Source organism: Ictidomys tridecemlineatus, chromosome 13 (assembly GCF_052094955.1).
Source record: "Ictidomys tridecemlineatus isolate mIctTri1 chromosome 13, mIctTri1.hap1, whole genome shotgun sequence".
In the NCBI taxonomy this organism is placed as follows: Eukaryota; Metazoa; Chordata; class Mammalia; order Rodentia; family Sciuridae; genus Ictidomys; species Ictidomys tridecemlineatus.
Genome location: NC_135489.1, coordinates 51,445,813 through 51,465,144, shown reverse-complemented (window position 1 = coordinate 51,465,144; position 19,332 = coordinate 51,445,813).

Below are 19,332 nucleotides of genomic sequence, written 5' to 3'. Positions count from 1 at the left end.
CTAGGGTCTCATTTTATCCTTCCTGAAACTAAAATTCTGTTTCTATTGAAAGTGAACATGAACATCTCTAATGTGAGAAATACTGATTTAGAGAAATAGCTTTTTATTAGTTATAAAGTATTTAATAAAACCTTTAAAACTTATTACTCAAACCAATGAGTCCCCCAGAACATAAATTGTGGTTGCCCAAGTACCTTCACCTGCAAAAAAGGATTAAACCTTTCTGGAAAAAGATCTGATTTCCAAGTTTGGGGCAATAATATAACAGGTAAGTATGCATGCCCTTACTGTAGCTGATCATAAGAAAGTTAAAAATGACTATACCATTTCAAAGAAACTAGGAGCTGACTTAAAAAGGTTCTCACTGCTATACGATTAGCCAATTTGAGCATCAACAGGGAAATAACTGCAATGGATTAAAACATCAAGTAAGTACAACCCATGAATGCACAATGATAGTCCTCATTGCATTCTCTATACCCAGCACCAACAGAATTTTCAGCAATGATGAACTTGTCCATATCTGCACTGGAACTGGAGCATTTGTGGGTTTTGTTTCTTTGTTGTTGTTGTTGTTGTTGTTGTTTTAACCCAGGGATGCTTAACCACTGAGACACATCCCCATATTTTGGGACAGGATCTTGCTAAGTGGCTTAGGGCCTCAATAAGTTGCCAAGAATGGCCTTGAACTTTTGATCCTCCTGCCTCAGCTTCTCAAGTTACTGGCTGGAGCATTCTTTATACAATTACCCACAGCTCTTCATGTAGCTTACAGTTCTGGAGACCAGGAAGTCCAAGAGCATGGCACCAGCATTTGGTGAGGGCCACTTAAGCATTGTAACATGGCGGAAGGCAACATGTGGTGAGACAGAGCCAGTGGGCTAGCTCAAGTCTCTCTCTCTCTCTTTTTTGGTACTGGAGATTAAGCCCAGGCATGCTTTACCACTGAGCCACATCCCCAGCACTTTTTAAATTTTTTTATTTTGAGACAGGCTATCGCTAAATTGCTAGGGCCCTGTTAAATTGCTGAGGCTGGATTTGAACTCGTGATCCTCCTGCCTCAGCCCCAATGTTATGGGGTTATGGGCATGCACCACTGCCCCCTTACAGGGGCCCCATTGTCATGGCCTCATTGAGTCCTAATTACCTCTCAAAGGTCCCACTTCACCTTCAAATACCATAAACATATGAATTTGGGGAGTAAGTTTCCAACACATGAAATTTTAGGAGAACACATTAAAACTGTAGTGGGCCCCTATAATAAAGACAGTCTAACAAGAGAAAAGCATTATGAGCCCTCAGAAACAAAGACTCGGAGAAACAGGGAATCTGTGTATTTTTACACTAAGTTTGATGAAAACTGAACAGTCCCGGATAAAGAAGTGTAATCTAAACTGAGGGCAACTTAGCACGGCCAATTTGTGTAGATTCTTCTCTGTCCCTATGTCTTCAGAAAGAGGGATGTTCCTTTTTCTCTCCTGGTAGAGGGTGAGTATCCTATGAAGATTTTATGACCTACCTCAGAAGAACTTCAGGAAATTCTCCCCCCACACCTTTTTTTTTTTTTTTTTTTTTTTTTGACAACAGGGATTGAATCCAGGGATGCTTTACCACTGAGCCACATCCCCAGCCCTTTTTTATATTTTGTATTTAGAGACAGCGTCTTACTGAGTTGCTTAGGGCCTCACTACATTGCTGAGGCTGGCCTTGGAACTCACGATCCTCCTGCCTCAGCCTCCTGAGCTGCTGAGATTACAGGTGTGCACCACCAAATCCAGCCTTAGAGAATTCTTTTATGGGCTGCTTCATGGGAGGTGGGGAGAGAGAGACTGTCCTGCTTCTGGGTTTATCTCAAATGCAAAGGTGCTGTATTTCGGAGTGCTGCGACTTGAGCTACATCACACAGCATGTAGCATGGGCTTGGTTTGAAAGCCTTGATTTGCTCATCCTCTTGTTTTCTCCCTCCATATCTTATCATCAGCCCTCACTGTCTCCAGGCCCTGTCTTCTTGCCCTTCCTCCTCTAGTCCTCGTGACTTTTCCTGATGACCTTGACCTCCCACCTGGAGTTAGTTTGGCAATTCCTCACTTTTGACCAGCTAAACCGGTTACTTCTTGTTGTTATTCACTATCTCTGCATCGGCCATGAATATTAGATGCCAAGTCATTAATTTTTAAAAACATTTTTCAATGAAAAATTTGAACACATAGCCAAATTGGAAAGACTTTTAGCATGAAAAATTTCCATGTACCCATGATCTAGATCCTACTACTAACACTTTACTTTCTATATCACAATTCTATCAATCTAACCATCAATCTTTCTTATTTTATGCATTTCAAGGTAACTTGCAGACACACCCTAGGAGTACTTCAGCATACGCGTGACATTCAATGTTTGTTTACATTTTATTTTAATCACTGAATTTGGACATTTAGAAGCACATTGGAGATAACCCAGTCTCACTAACCCTACCAAAGTAGGAACTGAGACAACACATAGTCTCTGGGAATGGAACCAACTTTGAAATAAATCATCCCAAGAAATATTCATAGGCATGTTTTAGGACTTTTCCCATTGCATTTAATGGTTTTTTTGTTTGTTTGTTTGTTTATGATACTGAGGATTGAATCCAGGGTACTCTACCCCTGAGCTACAGCCTCAGTTCTTTTTATTTTTTATTTTGTGACCAGTTTTGCTAAATTGCCCCCTTGCTGACCTTGAACTTGTGAACCTCCTGCCTTAGCCTCCTGAATAGTTGGGATTACAAGGGTGTGGTCACTGTGCCTGGCTGTCATTGGGTCTTTTGATGTTCATCTTGGGCACTTCTAGAGATAGAACAGTGGGCTGAACTGTGTCCTCCCCACCACAAATTTAAATGATGAGGCCCTAACACTCAATCTGATGATATTTGGAGATGGAACCTTAAGGAGATAATTAGGTTTAGATGATGTCATGAAGGTGGAGCCCTCCTGACGGGATCCGTCTCTTTTATAAGAAGAGACACCCGAGAGCTTGGTTGTCCTCTCTCTGCAATGTGAAGACTTGGGGAAGGCAGCCACCTGGAAACGAGGAGGAGAGTCCTCACCAGAACCCAACCATGCTGGTACCCTAACGTTGAACTGCAGTCTTCAGACGGCAGGAAATGAATGTATATTGTTTAAGCTACAGGGTATTCTGTGGTAGCGCCCAAGCCAACTAAAACAGATGAATTGTAAATCTATTCAAACGATCAGTTCATCTTATCTGTAAATCTATGCTTCACAAAGAAGACTCGTGCAACCTGGATCCTTGGTTGAAAATACAGGAGATAAAAATTATAAATAGAAATAAAATCGTCCACTCCTAAGTTCAATGCAGCGTGATTCACGATAGCCAAGATATTCAAATAGCCTCAGTGTCCATCAACAGATGAACAGATTTTTAAAGTGTGGTGTATAATCACAGTGCAATGCTACTTAGATTATAAAAGAAATTTTTAAAAAAGAAAAGAAAGGAAGGAAGGAAGGAAGGAAGGAAGGAAGGAAGGAAGGAAGGGGAAGTTGTTTCATGTGATAAAATAGGTGAACCTAGAGGGCATTATGTGAAATAATCCAGACTCAGAGAGACAAATACTGTAAGATCTCAGTTAATGTGTGTAATCTGAAAAAGTCAGACTCATTAAAGTAGAATGTAGACTAGTGTAGAATCCAGACCAGAGACTGGAGTGAGAGGTGGTGTAGGGTAAGGGGTGACATTTGTCAAAAAAAAGTTGTAGTTAGACAGGAGGAAGAAATTTTCGTGTCCTATTGCACAGCAAGGTGAGTACAGTTAAAATGTATTTTATATTTCAAAATAGCTAAAAGAGAGGATTTTTAAATGTTCTCACCACAAAGAAATGATAAATATTTGAAGTAATATTTACATTAATTACCCATATAAACGTTTAGCAATGTATACATGTATCAAAACATCACATTGTACCCCACAAATAAAAAACAATTACTATCTGTCAGCCAAAAAAAATTTTTAATGTCATGATAGGAAAAATATTTGCAAATCATCTATCTGACAAGAGGTTAATATCCAAAATATATTAAGAACTCTTACAACTCAACAACAAAAAGAGCCCAAGTTAAAAATGGGCAAGCCAAACGCAGTGGTGCACACCTGTAATCCCAGCAACTAGGGAGACCAAGGCAGGAGGATCGCAAGCTCCAGGGCGGCTTTATCAATTTAGCAACACCCTGTCTTAAAGTAGCATGAAAAGAGTTGGGATATGGCTCAGTGGCCTGGGGTCCAATCCCCAGTATCAAAAAAAAAAAAAAAAAAAGCGCACAAATATGACCAGGCATGGAGGTGTATCTCATAATTCCAGTTACTCCAGAGACTGAGGCAGAAAGATCACAGGTTTGAGGCTAGTGGGGACAATTTAGCAATACCTGTTTCAAATTTTTTTAAAATATTTTTTTAGTTGTAGATGGACACAATATCTTTATTTTGTATTTATTCATTTACATGTGATGCTGAGAATTGAACCCAGGGCCTCATGCATTCAAGACAAATGCTCTACCACTCAGCTACAACCCCAGCCTCTGTTTTGCATTTAAAAAAAAAATTTTTTTTTAAAAATATGGCTCAGTGACACTTGCCTAGGATGCACAAGACCCTTGGATCAATCTCCAATACCACGAAAAAGAAAAAAAAAGAAAAGAGAGAAAGAACACAAAGATAAATACTTATTAAACAGACAATTCTCAAAGCCTGGCATGGGAGGCGCACGCCTGTAATCCCTGCGGCTCTGGAGGCTGAGGCAGGAGGATGGCGAGTTCAAAGCCAGCCTCAGCAATTTAGCAAGGCACTTAGCAACTCATCGAGAGCCTGTCTCTAAATAAAATGCAAAAAGAGCTGAAGATGGAGCCCAGTGGTTAAGTGCCCCTGGTTTCAATCCCTAGTACCATAAATAAATAAATAAATAGACATTTATCCAAAGAAGATTTTTCTGAAAGCATGAAAAGATGTCCAACATCACAATCAGTAAGGAATGCAAGTCAAAGTCACAATGGGATACCTTACATCTGTGGGGATGGTAACTACACAGAGGGAAAGGGAACAGCATAGAAGGGTTTTTTGTTGTTGTTCTTTTGGTTTGGTTTGGTTTTGGGTTTTTTTGTTGTTGTTTTGTTTTGTTAAACCTTTGTTTTATTTGTTTATTTATTTGTTTATTTTTACGTGGTGCTGAGAATTGAACCCAGGGCCTCACACGTGCTAGGTGAACACTTTACCACTAAGCCACAACTCCAGCCCCTCATAGAAGGTTTTTTAAGTGGTGTGGCCATTATGGAAAACAGTCCAGGCTGGGGATGTGGCTCAAGTGGTAGCACGATCGCCTGGCATGCCTGCGGCCTGGGTTCGATCCTCAGCACCACATACCAACAACGATGTTGAACCCGGGCCTGCAGGCATGCCAGGCGAGTGGGCTATCGCTTGAGCCACATCCCCAGCCCCGGTTTATAATCTCTCATCGCATAATCATCACATAGTGTAATTCTGTTCACCACGCTGCTTCAAAGGTAAACAGAACAGCAGTATATTCTCTGGTGGCATATGGATGTGCTCTTTGTCTTTTGCATCCTAAGCTGCAAGCCTGGAATTCTCAATGCATGTTCATTGTCAACGTATTTCAGAAAGTCAACTTGCATGGTTTGTTTACAGGCTGCAGAGTGCACAGTAAACACATCTTATATGAATGACACTGAGTCCAACTTGGTGGTAAATGCCTTTAATCCCATTGGCTCAGGAGCCTGAGGCAGGAGGATTGAGAGTTCAAAGCCAGCCTCAGCAATTTAGCAAGCTCTTGTCTCAAAACATTAAAAAAAAAAAAAAGAGGGGGTGTTGGGGATGTGACTCAGTGGTTAAGCGCCTCTGGGTTCAATCACCAGTACTAAAAAAAAAGAAAAAAAAGAACAGCCCTGAGAATGGCATCTGGGGAGGCTGAGGCAGGAAGATTTCAAGGTTGAGTCCAGCCTCAGTAATTTAACAAGGTCGTAAGCAACTTATTGAGAACTGTCTCAAAATAAAAAATAAAAAGGACTGAAGATGTGACTCAGTGGTAAAGCACCCCTGGGTTAAATAAATCCCCAGCACCAAAATTTTTGTGATGACACAGAAGATTTTTTTTTTCAAAGAGAGAGAGAGAGAGAATTTTAATATTTATTTTTTAGTTTTCGGTGGACACAACATCTTTGTGTGTGGTGCTGAGGATCGAACCCGGGCCACACACATGCCAGGCGAGCGTGCTACCGCTTGAGCCACATCCCAGCCCATTTTTTTTTTTTTTTTAAAGAGAGAGTGAGAGAGAGAGGGGGACAGAGAGAGAGAGAGAATTTTAACATTTATTTATTTTTTCTTAGTTCTCGGCGGACACAACATCTTTGTTGGTATGTGGTGCTGCTGAGGATCGAACCTGGGCCGCACGCATGCTAGGCGAGCGCGCTACCGCTTGAGCCACATCCCCAGCCCCCCCATTTTTTTTTTTAATATTTATTTTTTAGTTTTCGTTGGACACAACATCTTTCTTTTTTTTTTTTTTAATATTTATTTTTTTTTTTTAGTTCTCGGCGGACACAACATCTTTGTTGGTATGTGGTGCTGAGGATTGAACCCGGGCTGCACACATGCCAGGCGAGTGCTCTACCGCTTGAGCCACATCCCCAGCCCCTCACAACATCTTTCTTTGTATGTGGTGCTGAGGATCGAACCTGGGCCACACGCATGCCAGGCGAGCATGCTACCGCTTGAGCCACATCCCCAACCCAGACACAGAAGATTAAATTTTGTAAATCCATACTTCAGTACATTTTCTGAAGGGTTATATCTAAATTATAATACATAAATCATATAAGTCTTGCATGCTAACCGGTTACACCACTGGAGCCACTGTCAATACACAAATCAAGGACAACAAATATGGTAACTTTGGGGAGGGTCAGAAACTATCTGAACTGTCACAAAAACAGCACTGTCACCAAGATGCCATTGTCACAAAGACATCCTTGACATGCATTAATTTGGACTATTCAAATTTGAAGTACATTCATAAGTATTCCATGCATCCTAATCTTGCACCAAACTTAGCTTAATAACAAAATACTTTTAAGTAATTCCAGCACAATTAAAAAAAAAACTGCAATATACTGGTTGCATCCTGCTTTTTTGGCCAAAAAAAAAAAATTTTTTTTTTTACATGAACTCTGCAACAATTATATGGTGAAATATAGTAATCACAACAGATAAAAGGTGGAAACAATCCAACCATCCATTGATGAATGGATGGATAAACCAAATGTGGGATATATATATATCAGAATATTATGCAGCCTTTAAAAAGAAGGAAATTTTCACATGACGCAACACAGATAAACCTAAATGGGGAAGAAAGGCAAACGCAGAGTTAGTGTTTAATGGGAGCAGAGTTTTAGTTTTGTAAGACAAAGAATATGAAGATAGTGGTTGCACAATGAGAACATTCTCAATACCACTTAACTGCACACTTAGAAATGATTAGAGTGGCAAATTTTAATATTGCATGCATTTCCCCATAATTTTTAACAAATTTAAAAACTGACACATAGTAACTAAGTTCTCTAAAGTAAGAGAGAAAATGTTACTCCTTGGTGAATGTCTATCAAGTCATTTAAAAATGTCCTACCAGCCAGGCGTGGTGGCACATGCCTCTAAGTCCACCAATTTGGGAGGAAGCAGGAAGATCACAACTTCAAAGTCAGCCTAAGCAATATAGTGAGGCCATATAAGCGACTTAGGGAACCCTGTCTCAAAATAAAATGAGTTAGGGATGCAGTGGTAAAGTGCCCCTGGGTTTAACCCAAAGAAAGAAAGAAAAGAAAAGAAAAGAAAAGAAAAGAAAGAAAGAAAGAAAGAAAGAAAGAAAGAAAGAAAGAAAGAAAGAAAGAAAGAAAGAAAGAAAGAAAGAAAGAAAGAAAGAAAGAAAGAGAGAAAGAGAGAGAGAGAGAGAGAGAGAGAGAGAGAGAGAGAGAGAGAGAGAGAGAGAAAGAGAGAAAGAAAGAGAAAGAAAGCAAGCAAACAGAAAATCCCTACAAATGATCTACCACGTTTATATAATGTTTATGATTCATGAAGCACATAAGCATCCATTATCTCATTTATCCTTACAAAATCTCCATGTTACAGATTAAATGTATGTTATTCCCACCTAATATGTCAAGCAATTGACGTCCAGACAAGGTCATGGAGCTGGGAAATTGCAGAATCAGGAATTAAAAATTAATCTTGCCAGACACAGAGGTACTCCTGTAATCCCAGCTACCTGGAAGGCTGAAGCAGGAGGATCACAAGTTTGAGGCCGGCCTGGGCAACTTAGTGAGACCCTGACTAAAAAAATAAAAAGGGCTGTAGATGTAGCTCAGTGGTAGACAGCCCCTGGGTTCAATCTCCAAGGACAAAAAAAGAAAGGAAAGAAAATGATTGGTCTTCTGTCTTTAAAAAGTTGAGGTCATTCTACTGCACCTGGCTACTCTGAATTCTTTCATGATAAGCCATCCCTATAATTCTTGGAGCTTGTAGTATGTTGTAGCTCAGTACCAGGGATTGAACCTTAAGTACCAGGGCACTTAACCACTGAGTCATATCCCCAGCTCTTTTTTGTCTTTTATTTAGAGACAGGGTCTCAATGAGTTGCTAAGTGCCTTGCCAAGTTGCTGAGGCTGGCTTTGAACTCTCAATCCTCCTGCCTCAGCCTCCCAAGTCGCTGGAATTATAGGCATGCACCATCCTGCTCAGCTGGGATAATATCTTTAATTCAGTTTGTTCATGAGCCTCAATAACCAGCCAATGTCATGGGTTTTCTTTCTATAGTTCCATTTGCTTTATGGTTCCTCGGGATCGTAGACAGTTAGTCTAGCCCTGACCAAACATCTTCATGGCAAGTATATACAGATTAAAAAAAAAATGTGTTTAGGTAATTCCATATCACTACTAGAAAACTCAAATGCTTGCCATAGACACATTAGCACTGTAGTCCTCCCTGATCCATGGGGGACATGTTCCAAGACCCCCGGTGGCTTCTGGAAACTGCAGATAGTACCAAACCATATGTGTGCCATATTTTTCCTATGCAGACATAACAATGACAAAGTTTAATTCATAAATTAGGCAAAGTAAAAGATTAACAACTAATAATAAAATAATCATAACGATATCGTATAATAAAAGTTATGTGAATAGGATCTCTCTCCTCGCTCAAAATATCCTAATTCTGCATTATGCTATGGCAAAATTTTCAGGCTGCAATTGACCACAAGTAAGTAGAACTGTAGAGAGTTCAACCATGGCTAAGGGGAACTGCTGTGTGTGGTAGAGATGATATGAGAGCCTGCATCCGTTAAGATACTGCCAGTTACAAGGTAAACAGACCTGGTTGAAACAATAAAATAACTTTGTGGGTTCCTGTAAGTACCAAATTTACAAACCATGCCATTCCAGGTCTGGAAATATCTCGAAGTTTGTGACATCATCAGGGCTCCTAGACTCTAATCATTTGTTCTACCTTTTTCCAAGCATAAGCTTTGTCTTGGGCCAGCCTCCTGTCCTAGTAACACAGGGGACACTGCAGTTCCTAGCCTCACATCGGTATGCAGTTGTCTAAGGAAGAAGAGATCAAAGCCACGAGTTGCATTCTTATGGGACTGTGGGAGTGCCATGCTAGAACCAGTCACTAAGGCCAGGGTTATGGAAGCACCAAGTCACTTAGCCAAAGTCCTGGATGGTTCCCCAAATGGAAAACACAGGCTCTTGGAAGGGAGAAAGGGGAAATGTCTTTGGGGAGAAAACATAGAGTGCCTACTACCACAGAGCTTCCCATCTGTGTGTGGAAGCCCCAGGAATGACTGAGCTAAGGGGTGCTGAGATGTCTAGGTCTCAGAGCTCTGCTGAGGGCTGAAGCAGCCAGAGTACCCAGGTGAGTTCTCCAACCTTGAGCCGTCACACATTTTACCATTTCTCTGTCTTACTCACCTGCAGAGGTACTAACGCCCCTTTAACACAGGCTCCCAGGGGACCCAGGCCTCAAAGTGAGGGAGTGCCAGGTAAATGTCTACACCTTAGGAAGGAGGGGAAGTGCTGATAGCTCCAAAAGGCACCATTCAAGCCAGAAAAAAAAGGTGACCTTCTAAGAAACTGTCACATTCTTTCCTGCTCCTGTTAACTTCCCTGTATTAGTCAACGGCTTAGGCTGAGACCCATGACGTAGCAGTCCAGGGGAAGAGAAGGTCCTCTGCAGCTCCTGTGACTTCCAGTCCTTCTAAGCCAAAGGTAGAGCACATGGGTAGGATATAAGTGTATTAAGAAGTGAAGAGCCGGGCTTGGTGGTGCACACCTGTAATCCCAGCAGCTTGGGAGGCTGAGGCAAGAGTTCAAAGCCAGCCTCAGCAAAAGTGAGGTGCTAAGCAACTCAGTGAGACCCTGTCTCTAAATATAATACACAACAGGGCTGGGGATGTGGCTCAGTGGCTGAGTGCCCCTGAGTCCAATTCCCAGTACCCCCCTCCAAAAAAAAAAAAAGAAGTGAAGAGGAAAAAAACATTTAGTTACTTTGATGCAGTGTTTCCCTGGTTTTAGTAAGAATGAAAAATATACATGTGTCTACAAGCGATGAAATAAAAGTTGTGTAATTTGAATGATTCCACTTATGAATAACATGCTATATATTTCTGTTTAAAATTGACATTGCACAAGATAAAGATAAATGGCAGGGCACCCGTGGTGGTGCATGCCTGTAATCCCAGAGACTCCAGAGAATGGCAAGTTCAAGGTCAGTTTCAGAAACTTAGTAAGATCCTCAACATGTTAGTGAGACCTTGTCTCAAAACTTGAAAATAAAGGTCTGGGGTAAAGCATCCCTGGGTTAGATCCCCAGTACAAAAAGAAAAGAAAAAAAAAAAAGATAAAGATACATGGTCAAAATGTATGCAGTAATTTAAAATTACTTCTCCTCTTAAAACATTGAGTGGCCAATAGAAAACACCATGACAAGTCAACAGAAAGGGAAAAGACTTATGAGCACCCTTTAGAAGGACCCCTACGTGTGTATTTTGCACTTTTGTCTGAAAACTCCAGCGGTGACAGTGGGTGGTGTGGGCAAGGACACACAGACACACCTGTATGGGTAAGCATCAGCCTGAAGGCAGCTTTGGGGGCACAGCCAGAGCTGGGGATCTGGGCTTCCTAGAATTCTATTCCCACCTGCCTTGCCCTTTCCACCTTAGCCGAAGTCAGTCCTGAGCTCAAAGTCATCTGCTTGACCTTCCTCGTGTGGAAGTTCTCTCCCAAGTAAGACCCTGTTCTTCAAATGTCCTTAGTATCAAAGCATGACCCAGCTGCCCGGAAGGGGATGCTCCGTTTTAAAAGCTTGAGGTCCTGACTTTGAGGCCACACATTTTTAATCCATGTGGTCATGAAAGTTCTTCCCTCTCGGGGGTTTCAAATGCTCTTCTGACTTCTCACTGAGTTTACGCTGATCCACTACAGTCTTTTCTTAATCAACTGCAGGATTTCCTGGATCTCTGTCTGTTCTCAAGAAATCCCTAGGGTTGGCTGGGGTGTCAGTGGTAGAGTGTATGCTTAGCATGTACGAAGCTCTGGCTTCCTTCCCCAGCACCAAAAAAAAAAAAAAAAAGAAAAAGAAAAAAGAAAAATCCTTACGTCTTTTAGATCTTTCCTCTTCTGAGACCACTTCACCTGGGCTTAGCAGGGCTCACCTGGCACTGTCCAGCCACCAGGCTACAGCACAACCACTCTTCCTACCCCTATGTTGTCCCCTGACCCACACTTCCTTTACCCTGCACCCTCTGGTACTCTGCTCTCTGCCACCTGCAATAGGGCACGTCTCCTCTTCACACCAGTTCCCTTTAATTTTTTTTTTTTTTTTGTACCAGGGATGAGCCCAGAAGGGCTCACCACCAAGCCACATGCCCAGCTCCAAATTTTTTTTTTTTTTTTCCAATGTTTTGAGACAAGGTCTCGCTAAGTTGCATAGGGTCTCCATGGTTGAGGCTGGCTTTGAACTTTTGATCCTCCTGCCTCAGTCTCTTGAGCTGCTGGGATTACAGGCATACACCACCATGCCCAGCTCCAATTCCCTCTACTTCAACCTGAAACAAAATGCTCTCAAACTTAATGTTTTAACATAGATTGTTCTTTTCTTTTGACTGAAGTGTCACTCCTAAAATTTACAACCACTCTCTTAATGGTTTTGCCCAAAGAAATGAGTCATTTCCACATTTTGTGACCCCTCTCTGAACCTTTACATTTGCATTCTGGGGTTGAGGGTGTTAACTCAGCAGTAAAGTAGTTGCTTAGCATTCATAAGTAGCTGGGTTTGATCCCCAGCACCACAAAAACAAGAGCCTGCCCACACAGCAAAATTTTCACCTATACTTACAGTGATCAATATTTTATACAACTTTGGTTTATTTCAAATAACCTATTCTGTTACTAGGTCTGTTTGTATTATTTGTGTGCTTAGAAAATTAGAGCTTTCTGAATCCCAAATCATCCTCTAATCCAACCCTTTGCTTTCCTAGTGAAAAAAAGTAGTCAGTTCACTTTTAGCCACATAGTCTATTCCAATAAGCTAAAGTCAGTACTTTTCCTTCTTCTTTTTTTTTTTTGCATTGAGGATGGAACCCAGGGGCACTTAACCACCAAGCTACATCCCCAGCCCTTTTTTTTGTATTTTAGAATCAGGGTCTCACTGAGTTCTCAGGACCTTGCTAAGCTGCTGAGGCTGGCTTTGAACACTGCAAGACTCTTGCCTCAGCCTCCTGAGCCACTGGAATTACAGGCCTGAGCCACTGCACCTGGCTAGTACTTTCCTTCTGCATTAAGTGACAGCTTCAGTCATACAGCCACTCCTGCATATCCCTGTGTTCCCTAACCACCTGCATTGTTACTAAGCATGGATGGAAAATTTTATTTTAAATTGTGTTGATACTGAACATGTACAAACCTTTTTTTTTTCCCTACATAATACAATGTAACAACTACTTAGACTGAATTTACCTTGTTTTAGGTATTTTAAGCATCCTACATAGGATTTAAAGTATATGGGTGAATGTGCACAAGTTATATGCAAATACCACACCAGTTTGGAGTCCATGGAGGGCGGGATTGGCCTTGGAACCAATTTCCCACAAATATTAAGGGATGGAACTACTAGTATCAAAATCACAAGAGGCAAACTGAGGGCTCTTCAGAGTATTCCATTTGGGGAGCCCAGAGGGAGAAGCAGCGATCAGAAACTGCTGTGGTCAGCGGTTTAGTAATAAGAGCCTGTGTTGGGCTAGGGGCGTGGCTCACTGTGGAGCACTGGCTAAGCCGGAGTGAGGCCCCAGGTTCAAATCCCAAGGCTGCAAAACAAAAAACTGATGATCTTTTGAGCATTGTTGGAACAATGCCAGTGGTTTAAAAACAAAAATCATCTAACTGCTCGATTTGAGAGATGATGGTTCCCTTGTCCTCAGAGTAACAGCCAACAGTCCCCACGCTCCAGGGTCCCTCCTATCACTTCCTCATAGAAGTCACAGGCGAGAAGGAAGTAGGATGGCATGAAGGGTCAGGGCAAAGGGAACTTGGCCGCTGCTGTTTTAGGAAGCCAAGAAAAGTGGCCTGCAGGTGGCAGGAATGGGTGACACCTGGGCCAGGCAAGAGAAGCTCAAAGGCAGAAGCTGGGTTAGGGACATTCACCCACTCGGTGACAAGTGGAAGTAGGACTCTGAATCCATCCCAGGTAGATTCATTCAAAGACCTAACAACAGCTTACATTTGTAGCATAATTATCTTTGCTCTAACATGGAAAGAATTTCCACTTTGTTACCTCACTTGACCCTTTCAACAGCTTTGAGATTTAGGTATTTGTTTGAGGTTTATACTATTGTTGTTTTGCCAAATTAGAAATGAAGAAATCCAGGCTTAGAGATGCCAGATAATTTGCTTGGATGCTGGGTCAGCTGTTAAGCACTAGTCTGATAGGTGTGAGGCCCTGGATTCCATCCCCTCTGTCCCCAGACCCCCCCCCCACCCACTTGCTTGCAGTGACACAAGTTAATTCTCCTTTTCTCCATGCCCCTGGAAGTACTAAAAGATACCCCCAATGCAAAAATCTTTTTTTCAAAAATTCTAAATATTCTAAAGAAGAGTCTAATAAGCCAGAACTATATGGCTTTGAATGATAAATAAAACCCAGGAGCAGGTATGGGCTTGTCATTGAGAGTAAAAAGAATGAGAGGCCAAGTAAAAACTTTCTTTTTTTTTAAATAAAAGGAAGACTAGATCCAATCTGACCTATCACCCTCAATAAATAGGTCTTCGGTAAGGAGCTCTGCCTTGTGTTTCTAGAACAGAATTCCCAACCCACGGGCTAGGAATGTGGCTCAAGTAGTAGTGCGCTCACCTGGCATGTGTGAGGCACTGGGTTCGATCCTCAGCACTACATTAAAAAAAAAATAATAATAATAAAGATATTGTGTCCACCTAAAGCTAAAAAATAAATATTTAAAAAAAGAAAAAAAGAATTCCCAACCCACTGTTAAGAGTCTCAGTATATCAGCCAAATCTGTTATCAGATCTGGCTTCATGGTCAGAAATAGATCCTGCTTAGTAACTGCATGTCTGAAGATAAAGTTTCCCCCAAACTGAACTGTTTTCTTATGGTTACTTGCAGCCTCAGGCCAGCTGGCATTAAGTCACATACCCACATATGTGTCATTACCAATGAGCCCGAATCCAGACTCTCCTTTTGCAGAAATTTGAGTTACAAAGAGGGACATCCCCTTGAAAGAGGACCCAGGGTGGAACGTGGTGACACTGGGCATAATCATCTATGAACACAGTGGAGAATGCCCTTGAGGAAAACCAGGCTGTTATGTGTGAACCTAGGGGGAGGCTAGAAACAGGAAGGCTGAGATTAGAGGCTGCTTTACAGCTCTTTTGATGTTGCCCGAGCCAACTCGCAAAGCCTGGGAGGCTGTGAGAAAGCTGATCAAAGGTACCTCTGAGGGCTCAAATTAACAAGGAGCTGGCGAATCAGGGCCACACCTGCCCGCCAACAGCAACACATTTCACCAAATAAAGTTAATCTTTTCGCCAAGCGGGAGGTGGTGATGCTTCAAATAAGACTTGCATGGGCGGTGGATTCCTGCTGCATCTTGGGTCTCTGAAGGGAATGTCATGTTCTATTGTTTTTGCATAGAAATACTGATTTATTTATTCGAAAGCTGAACTTTACCTACCTTGTATACCACTGAAGCTCTTGGTTCTAATCAACATATAGCACCATGTTTCAAAAAAGGTAGATGTTTGGGGTTTGAAAGAGAGAAGATGGGAAGCCTTTGTCATAAACCTTCCCTTTCCTTTTAATGCAGGTGGGGTTTAAAACTGCAAGCGTTGTCCCTTCACTTCTAATTGGGGAAAGGTCACTTAAAAGCCATAATTCGTATAGAGAAAAAAAATTGAGATTATACTATAGCCACTGATTCAGTATAGAGATTTGATCCAAGGAAAAATAAAAAAACAGAAACTTACAAAAAAAAAAAAAAAAAGAGTGGCCCAAGCCCAACTTTGCAGGCTCAGAAATCTGACACCTTCAAAAGGAAATGAAAGGCACCAAGAAAGAGTAAGTGTCAAGTTAATACTTTCGCAGAAGAGCTACAGAACAGATTTCTTGGCATGGAAGAGGACATGATGTCAGGCACTGGCTAGTCATAAGAACTAGGAAGCCAGGAAGATGTGTCAGATCCTCCTGCAAGTCTCCCCAAGAGGCAGATGCGGTCAAAGGGAAATGGAGTGGGGGAGGGGGAGGAGTAATTTGGTAGACTGCAGAAAAGTCCGTGGAGGTAGTTGGAAAATAAAACTTGTAGATGGTTATTTACCAAAGCAACCCCCACATCTTTTACTGAGCAGTTTGATAAAAAAAAGGGGGGGGGGTGTGTAGAAGCAGTTGGGTTTGCAGAATCACCCAGTGGGGGGCAGGGGGCGTCTATTATTGCAGACAAGTTGAACTTGGATGAGTCTCTGTTTCCTCAACTATACAATGAAAATAACACCAGCCTAGGGTTGTGAAAACTAAAAGAGATATGTCCAGTAGTGTTCAACAAATATAAATATAATAATAATGATATAAACAATAATATAACATTTGATACTTATTATGCCTTTTTCTTCTAAATCTGACATTTTCATTGCAATGCTGGATTTACAGATGATATAAAAAATGTTATTGATAGAAGTCCTTCAATTAGAAGTTCTGGTTTGTTTGTTGTTTTTTAATTTTTCTTTTCTTTTTTTATTTATTTTTGCAGTGGTGGGGGTTGAACCAGGGCCTCCTGCATGCTAGGCAAGTGCTCTACTATTGAGCTCTGCTCTCAGCCTTATCTTTTTCAATTAATAAATAAAAATTATATATATTTGTGGTATAGAATATGATGTCTGGATATACGTGTAAATTGTGAAAGGATTGAGTTGAACTAGTAACATATCAGAAGGACTGTTAGAGAAGTTAAAATCAATGATATTCTAGATTGTGTAGATTTACTATACCTAAGAAGAAAAATGGTGAATACTGTAATACAATCGTTCCTTAACTTATGATGGGGTTATTCTCAGATAAATCTATCCTAAATGGAAAATACTGAAAGTCCAAAACACGTTCAATATACCTAACCTACCCAACATCATAGCTCTTAGTCTAGCCTTCATTAAGCATGCTCAGAATTCTTACTAGTTTGCTGTTGGGCAGTGTAACACAAAGTCTATTTTATAATAATGTGTTGAATAACTCATGCAACTTATTGAACACCTGTACCCCCCCAAAGCTGTCAACACAGCACCTATACTGTGGAGTCTCAGTAGTTTACCCTCATGGATCCATGACTAAGGGAGCTGTGGCTTGTTGTAGCTGTTCCGCATCACAACAGAACATATTGCTGGCCTAGAATAAGGTCAAAATTCGACTTTTGGTTTCTACTAAATGCATATTGCTCTCAAATCATCTTTCTTTGTGTGCTGTACCAGGATCCAACCAAGGGCCTTGCACAGGCTAAGCAAGGACTCTACCTTTGAGGCCCACCCCTACCATATATCCCCAGCCCACAAATCAGCTAAAAGTGAAAAATTGAACTACTGTCAATCAGAATTATCTATATAGTAGCATCCCTTTATCCTGGTAAGGGGATACATTCCAAGACACCCTGGGGATGTCTAAAACCACAGATAGTACTGAATCCTACATATAACGTTTTTCCCAATACATGCATAAACAAACTTAATGCTTTCTCTATCTTAACCCAACTCTTATCATGCACTGTAGGCATACGTTTTGCAGTTCAAGGTACAACAGCAAAACTTTCATGAACTTCTTTTTCCTTCTTCAATTTCACAGATAGGTTTATACTTACCTCAGATCTTATTAACCTCAGCATAGGATTTTTTTCTTACCTTATTGAGAATGTTCACCTTTTCACATAAGGAAGAACTTCATGGTCACTTTTTAGCATATTCTATTTGCCACTATCACTACACTTGCATTTGGTGATCATTGATAAGTAAAAAGGTTACCTGAACACAGGCACTGATACATCCATTTGATCTGCTACTAAATGATTAACGGGTGGGTAGCATATACCATGTGAGTACATCAGAGGAACGTTTTACAGGATTAGACAACATGAGACTTCTTCATGCTACTTAAAACAGCATGAAACTTAAAACCTTTGAGCTGTTTATTTCTGGAAGTTTTCCATTTAATAGCTTCAGACCTTGGTTGACTATGGGTAACTGAAACTGTGGGAAGCATACTACAGATAAGGGAAAACTGCTGTGTATATTGGCTTGTCACAGAATTATTTGAGTAAATCAAATTTCAAAACAAAAACCATTGGAAAGAACTTTAAAGCAATAAAGTATTAGTGATCAGGTTTGGTAAAGGTAAAAGGAAGGCTAAAGGTGTAGTTGGTAGAGACTGTGCTTAACCTGTGTGATGTCCTGGCTTCAATTCCCAGTACTAGAAGAGAAAAGAAAGGAAGAAAACAGGGGGAAAAGACAACAGGATAATTTTTTTAAAGAATTATATGTAAAAACTTAAATTACAAATTAAAAAAAAAATTTAAATATTTTTTTAGTTGCCAATGGACCTTTATTTCATTTGTTTATATGCCATGCTCAGAACTGAACCCAGGGCCTCACACATGCTAGGCAAGCATTCTACCACCGAGCCACAACCCCAGCCCTTAAATTACTATTTTTTTTTTTTTTGCTGTATTTTAATCTATTTATAGTCTCACATTAAAATTTGTATGGAGATGGGGCTAGGGTCGTAGCTCAGTGGTAGAGCGATTGCCTTGCACATGTGTGAGGCCCTCCGATTCTCCGCACTGCATAAAAATAAAAATAAATAAAATAAAGGCATTGCATCTATCCTCAACTAAAAATATTTTTAAAAAATTTGTATGGAGACAATTCATACCTTTAAAATATAAAAATATATGTATATAATTATCAAGAATACAAGTAACAATAAATATTGGCAACTCATAAATTGCTGGTGGGACTGTACATTGGTGCAACCACTCTGGAAAGCAGTATGGGGATTCCTCAGAAAACTTGGAATGGAACCACCATTTGACCCAGTTATTCCACTCCTCAGTTTGTACCCAAAGGACTTAAAATCAGCATACTACTGTGATGCAGCCACATCGATGTTTATAGCAGCTCAATTCACAACAGCTAAACTATGGAACCAGCCTAGATGCCCTTCAACAGATGAATGGATAAAGAAAATGTGACATATATACACAATGGAATATTACTTAGTCTTAAAGAAAAATAAAATTATGGCATTTTCAGGAAAATGGATGGACCTGGAGACTATCAAAGGCCACATGTTCTCTAATATGGGGATGGGATGTTAACACACATAAGTGGGGGGGTAGGGAAAAATAGAAGTACTTTGGATTAGATAAAGGGGAATGAAGAGAAGGGAGGGGGGGTGGGAATAGGAAAGACAGTAGAATGAATCAGACATTACTTTCTTATGTTCATATATAAATACACATTCAGTATAACTCCAGATTATGTACAACCACAAGAATGGGAAGTTATACTCCATATATGTGTAATATGTCAAAATACATTCTACTGTCATGTATAACTAAAAAGAATAAAATACTTAAAATGATATATGTGCTTGTATATACATACATGTGTACATATGTATATACATGTATTACTAACATATATGTAATATAATACAATGATACATAA